Here is an 18,003-nt window from a genome sequence, read left to right on the forward strand (position 1 = left end):
CCCAGTTCTCGGCCTTTCCTCATACAAGAGGCTTGGTCCTTGGATCATGCAGAGCTGGCTGCAGAAACAGCATTGCTGCAACTGCAGAAAGGTAGCACAAGGAAAAACTTCTGAGAGTAACAGCAGTTACTAGCAGCACTAAGTCTTGGTCCAGCACCTATTTAAGGTCAGTATCAAAACTGATGTGGCTTCTTTGGGCCACAAGCCCACGCAAGTGTTTCCAGGCACTAAAACTCTCTGGGTAGCGTGGGGCTTTCTAGGCTACATGGTGAATGTCTGAATTTTTGCTGCTTGTAATTAAGTTTATGGATGATGAGGATCTTGCAGGATCCGGCCTTCCCTCTGCTGCTCTTCCTCCCTTTGTGGCCTAAGACCTAACTGTTACTGGGTGAGAGGGTTACAAAAAAGGACTGTAAAATCATAGCATTCCCACTTTAAAGCCTCCCTCTCTTGGCTTGCTGTAATTGTGCACGTAAGGAGGAATATTTTGTGCTGTTCAGATTCTCTCACAGAAAGAAGTAGTAACAAGAACAATCTGTGCAAAAGAATTTAGCGCATTAAAGATGGGGGCAATAGTCATTCTCATTTGTCCTTTTATGTGAAACAGATTTTATTTTAAATGTACACTCTGAGTAGCTTAACCATATCCAGAAACTTGTTTACCAGGGTAAAAGTAGAATTACCCACAGTATAAATTAATAGCATGAGTAGAGGTAAATTGATTGTACTGCGTGATTCTGCTTAGTCAGCTCAGAAGTACTGCCGGAGCTCACCTTGGGCACGTGGGAGGTGGGTGTCTCCTGTGCTTGAGATTTCATCAGGCAGCATATTTACTCATGTGTTTCACATCTGCTTCAGCAAAGCTTGTGTTGTAGCTCTGCTGTAGGCGTTGTATTTCTGTGCCGCTAGACACGGATCTGTCCTGTGCTGGCTCCTCTCTTTTTAAGATGTGTCACTTTGGATTCATTTTGTGCAGTGCCAGATTTCACCAACATGTGACTTGTCAAAAAATGGTGCAAATTGAGAATGATTGGGATTCTTACTTAAAATGAGAACAACCCATGTGTCAGTGGTACCATTACATGAAATGCCATGTAATGGTCTCCATGAAGCATGTTACCTGCTCCTGCCGTAGAAAGAAATGCTGCTCAGCAGGAGCCTATAGGAAAGGCAGGGGATGCTGCCCGCAGGCGCAGAATTGCTCTGTGCTGTTTGTAAATTTGAGATTAAGGTTTGGAATAAAAGGCACATTTATAAGGATCGGTGTTCCCTCGGTCAGACAGCATCTCTGCTCCAGTGCAGCAGTTTCCAATGAATCATTACCTCCTGCTGTTGGTGTGACTGTCCTGGACCAGCAGAGCCATCACTGTCACTCTAGACAGGAAGGTCCCACATGGAAGTTGGCTCTCCTGGGCCAGCCAGGGTGCTGGGAACTCCGATGTGTCATGTTTTTATTACCTTTGGCTTTCATCCTGTTCCAAGAGTTAATGGATAGGACCTTTGAGGAGAGACCTCTGGACCGCAGCAGATGGTGGAGCAGCATGTCATCTTGCTGCAAGGGCAGCAGCTCTGCCAGCCAGCCTCTCAGCCCTGCGAGGCAGGATCTTTGCCCCAGAGATGTTGCTGGAAATGTTTATTGCTCTCCAGCTGCACCTCTATTAGGCTCCATCCTGTTCTCCTTATGTTTGACAACCAGCACACCATGCGCTGTAAAATTTCAGAGCCCTAAGTGAAGAGCAGCCAGCGTTTTAACCACTCCCTTGCCAAGGCATCCTTGGCAGGAGCCTGCAATGTGAGGAGAGCTCTTGCTGTTGGAGCTGTGCTGGTGATTAACAAGCCCCAGGAAGCACAAGCACCACCCTGCGCAGCCAAGGTTCACCTCCTGAATTCCCCCTGGGCAGCATCGTGCCTGATTTCCCTCTGTGTGTGCATGTTCTCTGTTCATGTAGATGTAGTTACAAATCACTTGATTTGCACATAAGATCCTTTTCTTAGATTGATTTTTAATGCTAAGTGGAGCAGTTACATCCTGCTGTTTATTAATGTAGCTTTAATTATGTAGTATGTCATCTTGGCTTTTTCCTAGCCTGGAACAGTTATTTCAAGCCCAACGACAAACAGAAAAATGATTTTAATGTTGATAGTGAATAAAATTAAACAAGAGCATTGAGATCTTTTCACCTAAAGTGTGAACTGGAAACTAACACTGGTTCTTCTCCTTAACTCTTTCTGAGTCCAAGGTAAGTGAAATTCCTGGAGAAAGGGAAGGGAAGTTTTAAATAGGATCTACACTGTCATTGTCTGCTGTGAGCTACTCCAGAGAAGCCTTTATGAACTGTTGTTTCCAGTGTGGCATAGGGACTTGGACCTTCCTCACCCTGACAGCTGGGCTGCAAAGTGAATAAAGTTTCTAAAAGACCAAGGTTAAATGTTATCAATCCTTCATCTACCTATCTTTCTGCAGGTAGGCATCTTTACAGTCTTTATTATCCATTTCTTTATTTGTCAAGATGCATTGCTGCCTTTTTGCTGGATCCAGATAAACTAACCAAAGTGGCAGTTTACATTTTAGGCTGAAGCTAGTGCCAGAATTTCTCAAGCAACTGCCTATAGACTAAAGTTTGATTTGAAGCTGCCCAGTTTTGCTTATAGGAAGTCTCAAGCCTCCTGCTAATCAGATTTTGATATCTGAACTTTCTTATATGTGAGGAGAAATGGGGAAGAAAACAAACTTTCTAAGTGAAATCACTATTTGTGACACTAACCTGTAAGGAGAAAGTCTTTCCTAAATCAGGTGGGAAGAAGTGCATTATGTTAAGTGTCTTTGTGGAATACCCGTGGCTGGTGTAAACAGGTTACATCCATCCACACCCTCACCCAACTCTTGGGTTTTGTTCAAGTCCAAGTTGGATTCTTGTGAGTCCTTGTTACTGAAGTGTGGAACTAATTTTTGCAGGTGCAGTGTTCACCATAAATAGCCTTCAACAGAAAGAAACATCTTGTATTTCACATGTGAATGACAGCTATTTCCTTCCACAGCCTAGGTGTCTTTTGTGATCTTTCACCATCAGGATGCTGTGCAGGGCAGTGATTTATACAGGTTCCCACTCTTCTTTCTTTCAGCTCCTGCTGCCATTCCATCTCTGAAGAACATAATGCCACAAAGCCTTCAGTAAAACCAGAGCCTGGAGGAAATATCAGGTGTTAACATCTAATAAAAAACTAACACGCTTGAATGAACCGGGATTGCAAAGTACCTCTTGTACAGCCCAAGCAAGGACTGACCTAATGCAGAGGTTTTATGATGGTGGCAGGTAAGGACTAATTATAGACCCTGGACTCCATCATGAACTGACTTGTCAAGTTAACTTACTGACTGAAGTACCTACAATTACATTGTGGGGCTTTCTACTCCTTTGTGTAACTGAATGCAGTTGCTCCTGAAGAAATGTAGCGAGTCAATCTGAGGTGCTGAAAGAAATATTGCACTAGGAATTACACTGTAGGGAGCGCTTTATACGCTTTAGGGTAAATTAATGACCAGGTTTTGGGGTTTAGGAAAAAAAATAACACAACAAAGTTTGTGCACAAATACATACTTTAAACTATATTTTCTTTCAAATGCCAACTCTTTTAACAACAGTGTAAATCAGATTTTACAGACCATGTATTTCAAGTCTGAAGTTCATTAAATGTGTGAAATTCCAGATTAGCTGCCGGGTGTGGCCAGAGCGCCAGTAATGAACTGTAAATTGTGTTCAGGATATAATATCAGATTCCCTTGCCTGGGCAGTGATATTAAAGGGATAAAACCACCTTTTCAAAACAGTCATAACCTTTCTTTATGATCTTTATTTAGATTTGCCACCATATGATGTAGTGAGTGACTGCATCAGTGTTTCCATCAAGAACCTAAGGTACAGGTGTCCAACTGGATTAGTTTGTGGGTTTATTATTAATAAATCATCTTATGTCCTAATAGAACTGAAACAAATGCTACCTACTTATACATGCATTTTTGTCAGTGCCCTGACAGTGGGCGGTAATCTGCCTTTGGATACAATATCACTCTAAACTGCAATTCACTCTGAACTTCTGTGAAATAATCACTTTGCTGTATTCTCCAGCTGAGTCAGGAGTCAATAGGTGTGGGCATTTGAGTCCAGTGATGGGTTTCATAGCTGTCTTCTTGGTCCAGGTTTGCAAAGTGCTTCCTGAACACGCTTTCAACCAGCCGTCAATGCTTTCCCTTTCCAAAAGCTTTGCAAACACCCCCTCCCAGCCATGCCACCCCCGCCTCGAGAAGTGGTTGCTGCTGTGTGGAGGAAGGTCCATGATGAGAACTGGGAAGCTGCTGGTGTGCAGACATGTACCCAGGGGCTGTTGAACCCATCCCCTAAAAGGAGCAGCCAGGGAAAACTGCTCCTAACCACCAGCAGTCAGAAGGATCTCTGTAAATTTCAACCTTGGTTCTCTACAGTAACTCCTTGGAAGGGGAAGGTGAGTTGAATAGCTGGGAATAAAACAGTTAATGATGCCATTCTCATTCCACAAACTCTCTGTGAGCTGGGAGCAATGTGTAAAAGTGACCAGCTATTTCCTTGTATTGTTGTAACAACTAAAATTTAGGGGACAGTTGTACCCAGCTTCTCATAACAGAGCAGGCCAGAAAGAATTCCTGGTGCTTATCTGCCCTGGGAAGGACACTGGAGAGAGCAGCTTGAGGGCCGCTGTAGGCTGAGCTGACTGCACCACCAGGTCTTGACCAGCAAGTCTAGTTTCTTCTTCTCCCTTTTTTTCCCTGTGCTAAGCAAAGAGAGCGAGCTTCATCAGCCGTTTCTGATCCCGGTATGACCATTAATGGGAATTTCCCACATAGCAACTTTTTATGGGGCTAAACCCCCAGTGTTAAGAAGAAGAATTGTCACTTCTCATGCATGGCTGTTTGTTGGTGATCTCTTCCCCAAGTGTGGCCTGGTCACTGCACTTACTGTCGCCTAAGCTCTACAGCACAGAGGTAAATGGAAACATGCTGTTTACTTGCCTTGCCCACATGGGGAAGCACCTCTCCAGCTCCCAGTGTGACTAATTGTTCCTAATTATTTGAGTAAGTAATTGCTCTATTTGACTTTCTTCTTCTTTCTGAACCATATCTTAAAATCTTGGATAATGAAATAAAAGAACCCAAACACATATGGGTTTACAATCTTAAAGAGAAAATATCTTTGGCAAGAAACTAATTGGAGTATGTAGCACTGTACCACAGACAGTAAATTATCCTAGAATGGGTAGGATTAGAAAGGGCCTTAAAGCTCATCCAGTTCCAATGCCCTGCCACTAGACCAAGTTGCTCCAAACCCCATCCAAACTGGCTTTGAACACTGGCAGGGATGGGGCAGCCATAGCTTCTCTGTCACTTTAAAGCCGTTTCCTTTGTGCCCTTGTCAAAAGTCCCTCTTCATTCCCCTTTTCCCTGTGATTATGGGGAATACATGTAAATTTACAGGTTTTCGGCTCGGATGCTCGGGTTTGCCTTCTGCCCGGAATCCTCGTTTTCCCTCTCGTGCAAATGAATTTCCGAGCCTCTAAAATTCCCGATCCGAGAATCAGCGCGGCTCTTGGCATAATGACGGAGCCAGGGCAGAGTGGAGCGGCGTGAAGGTGCCGGAGGCGGGTGTCGCGGGGGAGGCCGGGCCGGGGTGGGTCGGGATGCAGAGGGGCCAGAGGATGCGGCGAGGCCAGGACCGGTCGGGATGCAGAGGGGCCGGAGGATGCGGCGTTCCGGGGCAGGTGGAGCCACTGACATTTCCCTGGATAAACCCCAACCAGGTCTGGCTTCTCAGGTGGCTGAGGCTCGGAACAGGTTTTCCTCCAGCGGCAGGTGCAGCCCCGGTAACCCTTTCACACATAGCACGAATTTCCATGCACGAGTGGTGATGAACTTGGGTGACTACCTTGGGAATGTGCTTCACTGCGGGCAGTGCCCCAGGCTCCTGCAACGGGTAAACCGGGAAACTGCAGCCCAGGATGGTATCGTATCATCCCATCTGAATTAATTATATCTCCTAGTCCCATATGAGGATTCTAATTCGGGAGCTGCCTTACTGAAAACAGCGAGAGCGGGGTCCTATTGTTCTATGAGCGAGCTGAAATACGTTTATTTTTTTCCTTTACAGGAAATTTTCGAGAGGAGAGGGAAGAGAAAGAATGTTCTCTGCACTTTCTTCAGTATCTTTTTGTATTTGTAATTTTGTTTTCTGAGGTTGCCTTTGTTGAGGAAAAGGTAAAATTAAAAAAAAAATTGCTCTTCAATTACAAAAAAAAAATCTTTTAATGTTCACAAATAGAATCCGTTTTTAAAAGCCAGTTCTTAGGGAAAAAAAAAAAAAAAAAAGAAAAAGAAAAGAAAAAATAAAAGGAAAAAAAAAACCAAAACCACCCAGCAAACACACACAACCAAACAAACCTCAGCAGCAAAATTACTTTAACTAAAAAAAATTGCCTTTATTGAGTTTTGTTGGGGAGGGAGGGAAGGAAAAAAAATATAAAAAAAAAAAAATCGACCAATTTTCATTGTAGATGAAAAGCTATTTCTCATTTGGAAAAAATGTTTTGATGGGAAAAATTCAAGCAGTCCCAGTTCCAATCTCGGCGAGCTCTATGTGGGTAGATTCCCCTGGCCACGTGGAGCTCATTACAAGATCAGACACTCCTTTTGTAACTTAATTAGGGGAGTGAATATGTTATTTAGACAAGTGCATCGTCAGAACTAAGCCTGGGTTGGTGACATGGAGTCGGGATGCTCCAGGACTGTTCATGGGATGGAGGGAGGTGCCGGCTCGCTGGACTCCAGGAGGCCGAGCTGCAGCTGGGGAGGGATTTGGTCCTTTCTGGGTTCCGGTCGGGAGTTCTGTGAATGTGTAAGTGCAGCCGGGTGTGTAAACTTGGTGTCTGAGCACCGATCTGCTCAACGGCTTTAACGCGCCAAGGTTGCGCAGGGGAGTGCACTGTACGCGGTGGCAGACTGAGGGAGAACACTATTTACTTTGGAAGGGTGGGGAGCTTTTGTCAGAACTACTTATTGTTACTGTGAGTCTGAAATACCTTTTGCAAGTGGAAAACAGAGATGTCTCCATGAAGTCTGTGATGATAAACCCCGCCAGCTGCCCCAATGGCCTGAGAGCACATCCTCAGGAAGCCTCGATGCCTTATCTCCTGGAGACCATGAGAAATTAAAAGTAGCATTTAAAAACCAGGTTTACTGCCAATTGACAGCGCGGGGCCTCCCGCGCCGAGCTCGTTCTCCAGTGGGAGGGGCAGCGGTCCTGCCCGGCGGCGGGGCGATGCTGCGGGGGGAAGCCGGCAGCCCCCTGAGCTGGAACCCTGGGCTCTTCCCGGAGGCCCCGCTGTCCCTGGCCTCCCGGAGCTCTTCTACCCTGAGCAGGGAGCCCTTTGCCTGGAGCCCGGTGCTGGGGACGGACTGAGCTGCTCCTGAGGTTAAGGCCGGTCTCCAAAACTTCCCCGCTCCGGGCCGGGCCATGCGCCCCCTCCTCTGTCCCCGAAATCTGAGCACCTCGCTGGCAAATACCTGAGGGTGCCATGGGCATGGAGGGGAGAGGTGGGTCCGTGTTGGGGGGCAGGGATGCGGTCCAGAATGTGCCCCAGAAAGGAAGAGGAAGTACTCTCCTAAAGAGGGAATAAATAGCTAAAAATATTAGCTATTAATAGCTCCGTACCTCCAAAAATAAAATCCCTTAGTGATACCAAAATAAGAAAGCAAAGGAAAGTCGGAGGTATTTGGCCTTCCTTTGAAAAAGGACGCTAAAAATAACTATATATATATAAAAATCTCTCGTTTCTAGGGAAAGTCTCTGCCCCCGCATCCAGCCTGCACAGTTATATAAGACTTGAACCGCATCCCCCGCTCCTTCGCGGCCGCTCACAACGCGCTGGGGGCCGGAGCCAGATGGAGGAAGGTTCCGTCAGGAAAGTTTAACTCAGCGGGGAAGCTGCAGCCAGTGGAGGACACGATTCTCTCGCTGAACTCTCCAAAAGCCTTGGAAATCTTACAGTTGTGTCATATGCTGGTTTGGGGAATGCGAGCAGTCCGGAGGCAGCCGCCAGCCCTCTTTCACTTCTTTATTTTTTTTCTCTTCGCTTTGCACTGAGTTTAATTTGGGTAGCAGGATTCAGCATTTTTAAATTGGAAAAATCTTGGTGGAAGAAGATATTTTAGGAAAACCCTGTCATGTGAACTAGCGGGAGCCGATCAAACCGAGCTATTAAAAGAAAGATATTGTATTTTTAAACGGTCCAGACTAGGGCAGCCAACCTGTGTGCCATAACCGCCGAGCTGGGGCTGCTCCCCCGGCCGTGGGAGGAGGCGAAGCTTTCCGTCGGGGTCGCCCATTCTCCATTCGCTCGGGGATGCCCTTTGGCAGGGCCCCGTGCCTTGGGGCCCCCCAAGTCGTGTGTGTGTGTCCCTCCCCTGCACCCAGCTGCTCACCATAAGCCCCCAGTTTCCAGCTCCTCTTTGGTGCACCCACTCCTCTAAGCCTCTTCCCCAGTTCCTCCTCTCTGCATCCCTCAATGCAATTGGTGCTGGGGTGACCAGGTACTGCCCCAATGAGGAGGTTGGGCGGTGGAGCTGGAAGTCGGGCGAGATTACTAATTGCTCTCTCACTATTAATTAACAATTGCTCTGCAGGCAAAGCAGCAACCTTGGTTTCCCTTTAATGATTCTAAATAGAAATCAGTTGGTTCTGACTTCATTTCACCTGATGACAATAGTGGGTGCAATCAAGCACTCCAATTAGCCTGGACGGGATACTGCTCCAGGTGAGCTGCTGGGCTCCATCCCTCTTGGGGCCGGGTTTTTTTGCATGCTCTCCCTCATAAAGGTTTTTAGCTTCAAAGCTCCTCATGATGAGAGCTGTTACAGGGTGAAGACCCTGGCTGGGGGGGTCCATGTCATGTGCAGCGTTTCGGCGCTTCGCTGCCCGCCTGCGACTCGGGAAGGACCCAGGCCCCCGCGGGGCGATGCTCTCAAGCGGCATCTCTGCTGGGTTTGCGGGGGGGCGGTGCTCAGTCTGCACGGTGGCCGGGAGGAACCGGCTCCCCCCGAGCACCGGAGGAGGGATGCTCGCTGCCGGGGGCTGGGGGGAGCTGCGGGGTTCCCGGAAGGAGCTTCGGGGGGCCGGTGGAGGTCGGTTGCATAATGGACCCACGGAAGGTATTTCCGCCTCGGCACGTCCAAAAATGACAAGGGTTAGGAAAGTGAGGTGCGCTGAGTTTCCCTGGCCTGCCTGCAGTTGCTAGCCTGCAGGACAACAAACTCGAGAAGCAGAAAGTTTGATTGCGATACCTCCTTCGAGTCGATTTTGGGACTCAGGGAGTGAAAAATGGAAACGCCGGTGCGGGTGCCAGCCAGCCCTCCGCGCCGGGCCGGCCAAGTCCCGCCGCTGTGACTCACCCCGCTGCTGCCCGGGGCTCCCGCTGACCCCGGGGCCGCCTCCTTTGGGGGCGCAGATCGGCCCCCGGGGGCCGCGGGACTGCGGCACCCCGCGTTTTCTACACGTGAATTCCTCACCTCTCCGCAATAGCGGCGTGCAAGCTCCATCGCACGGAGGTGCTGAGCCCAGTGCGGCATCGCTGTCACGCTGGTAAAGCTATACATTGCAAGGCAGCACACGGTTCATGACATCTCCGACTTTATTTTCCTGTTTTCTTTTGCTTTATTTTCCTGTTTATACATAGGACGTGTAAACACACGCGGGTTGTCTTGGTTTCGGAGGCTTCCTTGGCTATTTCATTCTTGCTAAGCTCCACGTGTATCAATGGAAATCCATGGGGTTGCTCCTCTCTCTTCTAAATGGATCTAAAAATAGAAACAGAGAGAGGTCTGTGAAATGCCACTAAACAAATTAACAGGGTTGTTTTATTTTTTTTTTCTCTCTTTCTTTTCATCTTCTGTATGAAGAACTGAGCCAGTGGCAATTAGAAGCCAAAACCTCTGCCAGTAACAAGATGGGTATTAATAGGGTGCTGGCGATTTTAAAAGACATAAATATAAGCTGGGGACTTCGGTTTTCTGAATGATTTATTCAAAGGTAAAGGCAGCAGCAGCCCGAGCTTGTCCCTACTGGGAAGAAGGAAAACTTCTGCACAGAAGCCCCGTTGCTTTGAAAGGCTTTGCAGTTCCTGCAAGTTTTGTTTAAAAAGCACACAGTGGGATTTTTAACATCATCCATATTTCTTTCTTTCTCGCTCTCTAACTTTCTGCTCAACAATTAAGTGCTTGTGCTGCAGACTGAGAAAGCCGCAGAGCTGCCTTGGCCCGGAGCTGGGAGACGTCATGGATTCCTGAGTGTGAAGTTTGCAGGAAAGCCCTCAGTTTGGGATATGGAGGCGATCCAGGGGTTTCCATGGCACTGGGATAAACAGGAGGAAACAGTGAGGGAATCCCGTTATTTTACAGCATTCAAAGACTATAAACACTCGGAGCAGGGAAGGAAGTGGCCTTTCCCTCTCTAGTAACCCTCATCTCAGAGCAGAGAACTGACTTCACTTCAGGAACAAGCTCAGCCCAGTTCGGATCCCTCTTTGCACCTCCAAACACTTACGGAGGAGGCGAGCAAGAGGGGCTCCCTCTGTCCGGGCGGCACTGGTTGAACATGGTTTAAAGAAGAGTTTTTTCTTCCTTTTTTTTTTTTTTTCCCCTGCTACTGTGTGTTTTGTTTTTTTTATATATATATATATATATATAAAAATTCCTGATGCAGAGAGAAGCTGCCTGCAGGCTGGTACACTACCACCACATCATGAGGTCTATGGATCAAGGTAGGGTCTTCCTCCCGCGCTGTGTGTCTGTGTGCGTATCCCCCATGCACTCCCCTGCTCCGGGGGTCCCTCTGGGTCGCTCCCCGGGTTATCCCGCCGGCTTCTCGGGGAGGCGGAAAACGTTCATGGAGAGAAAGTCCCTTGGGAAGGGACTGGCTTTAGGCTTGGTTTTGAACTGCTCCGCGACGGCGGGTACAAATCCGCGTGGAGAAACCTTTGAACTCCAGCTAGAGGGACTATCCTCTTCCACGCTGTCACCCCGGGGTCTCGCTGACCGACAGCTTAACCCTTCCGCCGCCCGCCTGGGTAGGGGGCTGGGAGCGTTGCAGGCGGCTTCTCCGTCCGGGCCCGGCGGCTCTGGGGCTCCGTTGGGCTGAGGCCGGCGGCTCGGCTGCTGAGCTACCCGCGGGGATAACGGAGGCTCCCGCCGAGGCCGGCACCGTCGCGGGGGGTGCGGGCAGGGCAAACCGTGGAGGGCTTGGAGGGGGCTCGCTCCCCTCCCGCCGCGGTGTGCTGGTGCCGGCAAGAGTTAAGCGCGGAGAGAGGAGGAGTCTGCCCCGCTGTCAGCGCTCGGTGCGCGCCCCCGGCGCCCCGCTCCGTGGGTCCACTCCGACCCAAACCAACCCCCGCCTCTGCAGCGGAGGTCTCCTCGCTGCCAGCCCGGCCCCACAGAGGCCCGGGGCAGCCGTCTAGGAGGGGCCGCGGCATCCCCCGTCCTCCCTAGCCGCTGCGAGCGAGGCTGCGGGCCCCGGGGGAGGGCGCGGCGCCGGGAGCGGCCCCGCGTGGGGACGCGGAGGGGCTGCAGGCACGGCAGCGACTGTGCAAGACCGGAGCGGAGCCGGGGGAAGGGGCATCCCCCGGGAGATGCTGGCAGGCAGGGCTGGGGGCTCTGGGGGCTCCGGGCGCAGCCGTGCCTGGAGCTGCTGGGGTCGGTGTGGCCGCTAGCGGCGGGTCCTAGCGGAGGATGCTCCGCATGAGGAACACCCCTCGCCGCCCACAGCCCGGCGCTTGTAAAGCACCGGTGGACCAACGAGCCCGGCTGCTCCCACCGAGCCCTGCCCGTTCCCCCAGGGTGCCTGGCGCTGCGCCCCGCGGGCCGGGCGGGAACCGCAGGTGAGTTGCGAGTTTGACAGGGCTACCGGTGCGGGGGGCAGGAGGAGGAGCCGGGAAGCGCTTTTCCATCGACTCGTTCCATCTCAGAGTTCCCCCCCGCCCTCCGGCCACCCGCCGCCAGCGCTGGCCCCACCGCTGAGTCAGAACCGCCCCGGGGCCGGCGGAGAGGGAGCGGGCTGGGGGGCGAGTATCTTCAGGGCTCCGTCTGACCGGCCCTTCGTAGCGGCTGTTTGTTTTCTCCCACCGTAGCAGGCTCCCCAGGCACCTGCCAAAACACACTCGTTAACACGCACACCCGGAGCGGATCACCCGAGAGCTCCGATCCTAGGACAAGCCAATGGAAAGCCGCTGAGCGGCTTTATACCGCCTCAGGATCAGGCCATTGCCGTGCCTCGTCTATCGCGGCTTTCTCCAGACAGAACTCCCTCTCCCCTGAGAGCTTCAGCTGCTTTTAGTCACTCTCATAACACTCCGGAGAAGTTATTTTTCTGCAGAGAAAGCAGGAAAGGGAAAGATAGGAGATTTCTTTCTCAGTGCTGGCAAGGTCCCACTCTCACCTGCTGTAGGATAGCGGCGGATCAAAGCACAAGGCAGTGCTCCAGTGCCAGCTGCCACAACTCCTTTGATGGCTCCGCAGCTCTGCTTTCCCCAGAGCTGTGCAGTCACACACCAAAGTGAAAGGCACTGGTTAATCTTTTTTCAGATCCAATGTTGAAGACCACAGTAGCCAGATGAGCAGGGCAGTCAGCTGCACAGCAGAGCCCAGAGATGCTTCACAAAGAAAATGTTCCTGGGCCCCAGCATGCCTTTTTCCCTTACATGAAATACGTGCTTCTGCCAGTGGCATAGGGGGAATGGGAGCAGACCCTGGCACCAATTCAGCGTGAGGCTGCTAGGAGTTAATAGCACCTGGCTTTGGAGGATTTCTGCACCCTTGTATAACAAAGTGCAGGAGTCTCATTAATGTAGGGTGTGGAAATTATGTGTTAATAATTTTAGGTCCTAGCCCCCTTTTATGCTTAGAGCAGGCTCAGAATGTGAAGGGAAGTCTTTGCATAGCCTAACATCCTGCTAGCAAAAAAGATGCTTCAGTAGCTTTGCTCCCTGAGCTGTGCTTCTCCAGGTTCATGCAAGACAAGCCAAGGCAGAGATTTTCATTGGGTCTTTCCCACCAGAGATTTTCATGAGTCCCTGTGTCATCTTGTTGTCCCACATTTGTTACTGCTCTGTTACGTGAGGTAGCCCCTCTCTATCTGTGAGCCTCCCCTGTCACACCAGCTGACAGTCAGCAGATGATTTCAGAGCCTTTCGTACAGGGCAGGAATTGCATTCACAGATGGGATGGTGACATAATTGGAGCACTCTTCTATAACAGCCCAATAGCTATTCTAACTGAAATGTTTCATCATTCATTTTTTTGAAAATAGCCAAGGATAATAATATCCTAGAACTTCTTTTCCACTACTGGCTTAATCTACTTTTTTAAACTATGATATGTGCATTCCTTTGGTTTGCACAGCAGACTTCAGTACTTAATGGGAACATGGCGATATGAGCAATTTTTCCATTGTCCTTTCTTGCCAAACCGCCTTAAGCCTGAAATTGGGGGGTAATATCTCTGACTCAACCTGACCCCAAAATTGCATAGTAGTATGTGTGCCTCTCAAAGGAAGTACCAGGATATTTCTTTCCCCCTTGCTCTTTTTTTTTCCTCTCTAATAGCACTCCCCACACACCAAACCAAGCAACTAGTCACTCACAGTCTGAGCTCATTTTAAAGAGCTTGGATGGAGTCCATGTGCAAGTTTGAGTTGCCTGTTAAATTTCTAATGCCTGCCACATACACCCTTAGAACACTTAGATTTTTCATTGACTCGTATTTTCTTTGGGTTTCAGCTTCTTAGTTTTTAATCCACTTTTCTCTACCTCTCTTTATTTTAAAGAGTTTAGTATGGGGGTATTATAGTATTACAGATGCGGTGTAAATTACATGTCCTGTAGGCCACATAATAATTAGCAAAGTCACTGAGAAGATCATCCAAAACTGCCTTCAGCTCAGAGCATCATCTGATCTCTTGCATTAGTGAAGTTGTTGGTACAGGGAATACAATGGGATAGTCTAAGCAGGAACTGAAAATAGTAAATGACAGATTACATTTGCAGTAAGTTTAAACACTGAGAACTATGTTAAGTGCTTTTAAAATCATAGTTTGGATTACACTGGAAACTACTCTTTCTTTGCTTTGTTTTTGGATTCCTTGTCCCCTAGTACCTAGGTAGCCCAGTATTCACATACTTTTAAAGTTTATTAAATCAAAGCCCTGCCAAATGCAAGCACTGATCCAACCATGTGGAAAAGGAGTCCTTCCATTCTCCAGTTCCCTGAAATGGCAGCACAATGTATTTCCAGTTCTGCTCTGTGTAGAGCCTGCTGCAAGTATACGTGGCTGCAATTTTTGTTAATACTGCCAAGGACAGACTTTGCTTAAGTTCTTGAAACACCTTTTTGGCTCATAAAAACAGCTTTAGAGGGAAAAAAAAAAAGGAGTTAATGCTGACTCCCAGATTTCTTGGGTGGGTGCTGTGAGTCCAAGTGAAGCTGTGACCACTTGCTGGGGTTGTGATCATGTCAGCCTTTTGATAGTGGTAATGAGAAACAAATGGGGGATCCTTGTAGAAAGGAAGTGTTTCTGATATGAAAAAGATTGAGATTTAGGGAAAGTAGCTACTATTTCTAGTCTGTGGATGCTGTATTCCAGCCTTTCACTTGAGCCCTAATAGAAAATGAGCATTGAGAAGTATTTATCACATTATTTGGGTTTTTCCTTTGATTTGGAGTGGCTTGATGCTTTTTCTGAGTGTATGTATTGAGCTGAAGAGTCCACAGTCTATTCAAGTCTAAGTAGCTTCCCTGCCTTTTCTTCATCGCTAATTATTATTGACAGACTGTGGGTAGTATTTCTCAGTTATGTAGTTATAACAGCTTAAACTTGAACCATTTATAATGTTCCATTCTCATTGTGGGCTCAAGAGCATGTTTTGGGTCTAAACAACGCTCAGCCCTTGGAGGGCTCCAAAATCTACAGCTGTCACTTCAGCTGAATTCTGCAGCTGCTTGCACCTAGTAATGGGTTCATGCATCTCTACTGTTTAGGCCAGATCCATATTTTGTGACATAACACACTGGTAGATTCCAACACCTCCCACAGTGCATTATAACTCACACCTCTGTGCACTCAAAGCATGTGGAAATCATTATGCCTATATATTATGCCATAGTGGTCATAAGGGACCGATGTCCTTATGTGGCCTGAGAGCTGCAGAAGGGAGCAGGGGGAACCGAGTGGATGGTATGCCTGGTAGCTATTGCTGCTTGCATCTGTCAAGTTGTTGCTGGGCAAAAGTGTTGAATCCTATAAGCTGAGCTAATTCCTACATTTCTCTAACACTTTTCTCATTGCTGTCTTGTCAACCTAATTCCTCGCCAGTGTCAGAATTTATGATTATATGTATTAGCAGTGAAACTATTTCAGATGACATGGTCATCTTGGAAAGCAAAAGGTACATTTTCCATTTGTGGAGTATTACTAATTCTAGGAGTAGCTGAGGATAAGTTTGAAACTTCACATGCTTAATGGATTGCAGGCGAGCTAGGAAATAAAGGATTGGATAAAGATTTAGCAGAAGTTGGGGTCATTTCCCCATGCTTTCCTGCCCGTCACCCATTTCTTACTTAAAAAGGCCAATGTTATTGTTCATGTCTTTTCTTTTTCTGGCTAATACAAATGATGCTACCCAATCGTGCTCCATGTGTTGTTAGCTGCAAAGATGACAGCTCTCTTTAGTGCTAAGCCAAGATCAGCGAGTATATTTGGTTTTTCTAATGAATTTTAAATAGAAGGGCCAATGATAAAAGGCTAGCGCTCTGGCAAACGGTAAGCATCATTTTAGAACAAATATAAAAATAGGCTGATTTAATATATGTTTTCTTCACATTTAAACAATTCAGAAGGAGTCAAGCTCTCAGACAGAGCAGGATGTGCTCTCCAAGGGGCCAGCAGCCTCCATTCCCCACTCACACTCCTGAGGGTAAGAGCTCAACCCCATCTGCAGCTTCCTGGGGTGGCCTCATTTCTGAATGCTGGTAGCCAAGACCGCTACTCACTGGGTGCTCTGACTTCCTTGTCTGTGCCTGGTGGCAGCAGAGCCCTGTCTCTGCCTGAACGAGACACTACGAAACTACAGAGTGCAAGTGCCTCATGTAGTATTAAGAATTGCTGCAGCAGATGAGATAGGCTTTAACTGTGGTCTCCAGCTCAATCACAGAGCGAGCACTGGAAACTTTTCAAAACAGGCTTCAGCAGTCCCTGCACCATTGCCACATCAGGTCTGGAAGCAGCATCTCTGAGAGATGATTCTCTGCAAGGAAGAGCATCATCTGAGCATCTCTGAAAAGCCCATGACCTTCTCATGCCACTTACACATGTGCGTGTGTACACGCACGCAGGGCTGTGTGCTGCCCATATGGAAACCCAGCAAAGTACCACTCATGGTTGTTTTTGCAGTGCGTACGGGAGAAAATTCAAACACTTTGGTCCAAGGAAGTCATTGTGTTACTATGCATATTACGCATTAATGAGAAAAAATATTGTTCTTTTAGTTTCTGCCAAGTTAAAGCATAGCATCAATTGCAGTGCAATCACTCATTAATCTAGTGACTATGAATATGGGATAGAGGCTTTTCCCTCTCCATTTAAATTGTGTTTCTCTTTGGTGGGAAGTGTATAGAGTAAATATACCAGTAGGGCTCATGCTATTTCCTGGCACATCCCATCTGCAGGATCACCTGCCCTTCCTGAAAGGCAGGTTTCCTTATCCCTTGGCACTTCCCAGCAACAGATGAATCATGGAAAGGCCTCGTTCTGGTCTGATAGTTCTGCATCTGCCTTCATGCAGCTGCAACAGTGGTTTTTGCAGTCTCCTTACTCCTCTTTCACTCCCAAAGCACTGTGCACTCTTCCTGCTCACCTACAGATGCCTCTAACGTCTCCTGGCAGCTGCTGCAGGGTAATGGCCAGTACAAGGGTTGCTGCTAGGATTCTTCAGAAGCTCAGTATAGAAACTGATTTCAAAGCTTAGGAAAAGTCTGAATTCTCACACACGGGACTGGCAAAGGATGGTGTAAAAAGGTGTGATTTCTCATTACTTGGCTGGCCACATCAATGATAAAGGTGACAGGGTATGAGCCTAAACGTAGATTCTGGTTTGTGTGTGCTGTAAAAGGCTTTGTGTGACCTTAGACAAGTAACATAGAGTCAGATATGTAATGTGGTTAATGCTGTTGCGCTAACAAGCTTAACAAATATAAACAAATTGAAGTAAACACCAAAATACTTCTTTAATGATCTTGGTCCATCTGCCTTTGCCTTCCTTCCCTGTGTACAGACTAAAAGCATTTTTCAGACTCAGAGACCTGCTGACAGCCATCAGTACACTAATAAAGGGAACCATACAAGCAGGTAAGCGAGGGAACAGAGTCTTCTGACCACAGATGCTCTGAACACACAAATTTAGGATCTCCAGTTACCCACAAGTGAAATCATTGCTGGTTGGAACAGCCATTGGAGGGGTAGAAGGCTGTTGGGAGGCAGTGACCAGAACTCTGTGAAGAGCCTGGGGTAGATGTTGATGAATAGAGTCAATGTGGCCGAAGGTACCTGGGGAAGTTGGCAGGGCTGGCATTGTGGTCAGCAGGGAACATGGCAAGAGTCCATTCTGTGAAACGCTGTTTGTGAGGAAGGCAGGAGGAGAACAGAGACCTTGTGCTTGATGGACTTCATGTTTCTCAAGGTGCTTCAATTGAGAGGTTGGCCTGTGGCTGCAGAATGAGACACACCCAGAAATCTGCCCTCTGCCGCCTTAGCAGCAGCCTGTGCTGGGCGGCAGGAGCACATGGCGTGAGACACATGAAGTGTGGAGAAGGCGAGGGCAGCGTCAGGGCCGCCTGGAGTTTCTGGAGACCCTGGAAACCTCAACAGAAAGGGGCCCGAC

At 48.3% G+C, this 18,003-nt stretch overlaps 1 long non-coding RNA gene across 1 annotated transcript; it reads left to right on the forward strand.

Annotated features, from left to right (window-relative positions):
• Positions 1-6,560: 6,560 nt before the first annotated feature.
• Positions 6,561-8,309, forward strand: LOC130595178 (uncharacterized). Its single transcript, XR_008971246.1, has 2 exons — positions 6,561-6,920; positions 7,863-8,309. It is a non-coding gene; the product is annotated as an uncharacterized LOC130595178 (long non-coding RNA).
• The last annotated feature ends 9,694 nt before the right edge of the window (positions 8,310-18,003 follow it).

Source organism: Pezoporus wallicus, unplaced genomic scaffold (genome assembly GCF_028554395.1).
Source record: "Pezoporus wallicus isolate ANWC-B61680 ecotype Strahan unplaced genomic scaffold, APGP_CSIRO_Pwel_v1 contig_9238, whole genome shotgun sequence".
Taxonomy (NCBI): domain Eukaryota; kingdom Metazoa; phylum Chordata; class Aves; order Psittaciformes; family Psittacidae; genus Pezoporus; species Pezoporus wallicus.